Consider the following 4218-nt stretch of genomic DNA (forward strand, 5'->3'; position numbering starts at 1 on the left):
CTTTTGATAGCTGGGCACCATCAGCTTTCTTCACCACATTTGCTTATTCACCCGCTTTGCCTTCAGCACTTGTGTCGGGAAGGTGAGCATCATAGAATGCCTGTTTAATTGAAGAAAGTATTCTTACATTGAGGGAGTATTAAGTTCCTTCTTATACATGTAGAAATGTCATTCGTTTTGTTTCTCTAGGAAACCCAACCTAGCACAAATGTCCAAAATAACCAAACATATTCCCAATGACTCAGCCCACGTGTTTTCGGCCATATTTCCCATCCGGACAAACCTATGCAAGAAAAGGTAATGATGCCAGTGCTCCGTGTTTGATGCTATTTTGGCCACATTCAGACCATGGTTCTTCGCTTCTGCCCTGGAGCTTCATGGTATTAGTGTAGTGTAGTGGTAAGGAACTGGGCTCATTCGCAGTTTGAGACCACAAGCTGCTAACTGCTTGGCGGGAGAAAGACAGGGCTTTCTACTCCAATAAAGAGTTACCTTCTCAGAAGCCCACAGGGGCTTCTGAGTTCTGTCCTACCCAGTAGGGTTTCGATGCGTTGGCCTCAACTCGCTGGCAGTGACTTTTATATTTCCAAAGTCATCTTCAGCGTTGGGCGTTGATGGGGACTTCCCTGTCAAGTCCCTTTGGGTTCAGCCTTGGTGGACATGCTCATCCAGTGTCGCTCTGGCCTTTGTTGTGCTTGTGCTCTTTCTGGTGCTCTGTGAAGTGTGCACTTCCCAAGAATCTGCATTCCTGAGATTCTTTTCTACCACCCCCCTTTGTGCATCTCTTCAGACACAGAGCCTGCATTTTGAAACAGCTTGTACTTCTGAATTCCTTTTTTTTTTTTTCAGCTTTGCTACTGTTCCCATATTTGCCTATCGAATAGTATCAATGTTCACACTTTCATCGTAGAAGTTTGAAAACACCTGTGTGAACCACACATAAGTATGTGTCAGGTGCTGTTTCGTTTGTGAACTACTGGTGAGCAAAACAAGCCTGATCCTAGTGGGCTGACATTTAATTTGGGAAACAGAGACAAGAAAGAAGTGTGCACATAGAGAAGTGTGTCAATATGTAATAACCATTGCTAAGAGAGATCCGTAGAGGATGGAGAAGGATGGTGGGATGTGAATGCTGATTTGAATAGGCTGGTCAGGAAGCGCTCACAGAAGAGAGAACATTTTAGCCGAGACTTGAGAGAACTGAGGGAAAGAACCATGGGTCTTGGTGGAGAAGAGCATTTTAGGGAGAGGGACTAGCAAGTACAGGGGGGGTGTTTGGCTTGCTCGAGATCTGGTGGTAATGGAGAGGGCCTTCAGATGTGGGAGGATCCGTCTGGTGGCAGGGGGAAGGACAAACATGTTGGGAAAATAAACATTCCGACGACGAAGTCAGAGTCAGAACAAGCTGGGCTATGAACTCTGGGTTTTAATCTCTGTGCGATGGGAACTGTTGGAGCATTTAGAGCAAGGCGTGACGTGATCTGATTGATGTTTTACTTGGGGGGCCTGACGAGTAGCGGGGACCGTGGTTAGGGGCGTGAGTAGGTGCTCCAAGTGGAGCTGTAGGTCTCTCACTGCCCTTCAACCAGGGCTATTTCACTCTGATCTACTTTGGTCTCTGGATAGGTTTTAAAAATAGTTTTATTGGCATAAATTGACATATTATACAATTCAATAGTTCAGTCATAATAGGAAGAGTTACGCAGTCAGTACAACAATGAAGTTTAGAGCATTTTCTTCTTTCTGATAGTCATTATTGTTAGCTCCCCATTTCCCCACAACCTGCCTTGCCATATCCGTAAGAGAAAGATTCTATTGTTGTTAAAATTTCCGGAAATTACTGTTTGTTTTTACATTTTTATTGGCATCTAATCCACATATCGTACAATTCAGTAGTTTCATTCATTCAATCATATCAAGAAGAATTGTACAATTATTACTACAGTCAATTTGAGAACATTTTTCCCCTCATGGTCACATCGCCTTTAAAGTGAATTGTGTAATCACAATGAGTTCTAGTGCTCCCTCCCCTCCTCCCGCCTTGTCTTCATTGTTTACTCTCGCAATTCCCTCATCCTCCCTGTCTCTCACCCTCTGGAAATTACTGTTTTATGTTGCTCTTATTTAGGTTTAAAAATGAATGAAAAGTAGAGATTTTAATGTGATAAGAAATGAATATCTCTTAAACTTTCATGAGTAAAAGATGGAAATACAAAAAAAAAATCTTACAAGAAAACCCACTGTTATGGAGTTGGTTGTGACTCATAGTGACTCTATAGGACAAAGATTAGGGCTACGTAGCTACTTCTTTGGTTTCAGAGACTACAAATCATTACTAGCGCACACAACCTCATCTTTCTTCCACTGAGCTGCTGGTGGATTTGAACCACCCAACTTGTAGTTAGCAGCCCACCCTGGCTCCTTGAAGAACTATGACCAGAGGGTTACAGTAACGAGCTGGATCATCTGCATGTCATCCAAAATGTATTGTTCTTTTGTGTTAAGTACAAACACTTTTAAAAAGACCCAAACCCCCAAATCCACTTCCATCAGTTGATTCTGATTCACAGCTACCCTATTTAGGGTTTCCAGAGCCTGAAACCTTTATGGGAGCAGACTGCTGAGCAGATGGGGAGGTTTATTTTATTTTAAAAAATTATTAATCATTTTATTGGGAGGGGGCTCTTAGAAAACTTATAACAATCCATCATTCAATTGTATTAAGCATACTTGTACATATGTTGCCATCAACATTTCCAAAACATTTTCTTTCTACTTGAGCCCTTGGTATCAGCTCTTCTTTTTCCCCCTCCCTCGCACACCCTCCCACCCTTGTGAATCCTTGTTGTTTCATATCTTACACCGTCCGTTGTCTCCCTTCACCCACATTGCGTTATTCGTCCCCCTCAGGGGGAGTACTATATATCCAAACTTCTGAAGGGTTCCCCCTTTCTCCCCCTTCGCCCCCTCCCCAACCTCCCTCCTGTCCACCATCCCTGATGCTCATGATATTGCTACTCCCACTACTGTTCCTGAGGGCTGTAGCTGTCCTGAATTTTGTGTGTCAAGAGCTCTTTTCTGTATCAATTTGGGTACTCCTGTCTAGCAGAATTTGTAAGGTAGAACTGGGTCATGATAGTGGGAGGGAGGAAGCAGTCAGGGACTAGAGGAATGATGTGGATTCCGTCAGTGGTGTACTGCACCCTGGTTGAATCTTCCCTTCCTTGTAACCTTTCCATGGAGGGATGCCCAATTGTCTACAGATGGACTTTGGTCTGCACTCCATCCCCCCTCATTTGCATTGATATAATTGTTTTGGATCTTTTGATACCTGATACCTGATCTCGTTGACACCGCATGATCACACAGGCTGGTGTGCTTCTTCCATGTGGGCTTTGTTGCTTCCATAAGAGATGGCTGCTTGTTTATCTTCAAGCCTTTAAGACCCTAGAAGCTATATCTTTTGATGGCCGGGCACCATCAGCTTTCTTCACCACATTTGCTTATGCACCCATTTTGTTCCCAGGGACCTTGTCGGGAAGATGAGTATCAGAGAGTGCCAGGTTATTAGAACAAAGTTTTCTTGTGTTTAAGGAGTACTTGAGTAGAGGCCCAAAGTCTTTCTGCTATCTTAATACTTACTATATAAATATATGTACATTGGCCTCTATCCCTTTCATTGTAAATTAATATCTTTACATATATGCATGCCTATAGCTATACCTCTGTAAATAGCTTTTGCCTCCTAGTTCTTTCCTCTGTTTCCTTTCACCTTCCTCCTGTCCCACTATCATGCTCACCCTCCATTCGGCTATCAGCAATTACTCTCAGATACATTGCACTTGACAAACCACAGGCATTTTATACCTCCTCACCATCAATTTCAGATCTCTTGTGGTTCCCATATTCCCGAGTTTGTTGGCTCTCCTTTCCCGCTCCCTGCCTCCTCCTCTCCCATGTTCCCCTGGGACCATGGGTCCCATGGTTTTCTACTCAGGATTGTTTGTCCTGCCTATCTTATATAGACAAGCATAGAGCAAAAGAAAAAAAACAAAAACGAAACAATAAATAGTTACATGTCTGTCTGTTGACCCTTATCAATGTTTTCCAATCACGTCTGATGAGGTGTCAAGCCCTGTCCCCGGAGTCAGCAGTCTATGTTCAGGGTTCCTCGGGGACTTGGTTACTTTGCTCCCCTTGCTGCCCTGCTGTACTCCC

Source organism: Echinops telfairi, unplaced genomic scaffold, assembly GCF_000313985.2.
Source record: "Echinops telfairi isolate 266 unplaced genomic scaffold, ASM31398v2 ScPeMD7_7468;HRSCAF=8506_0, whole genome shotgun sequence".
Taxonomy (NCBI): Eukaryota; Metazoa; Chordata; class Mammalia; order Afrosoricida; family Tenrecidae; genus Echinops; species Echinops telfairi.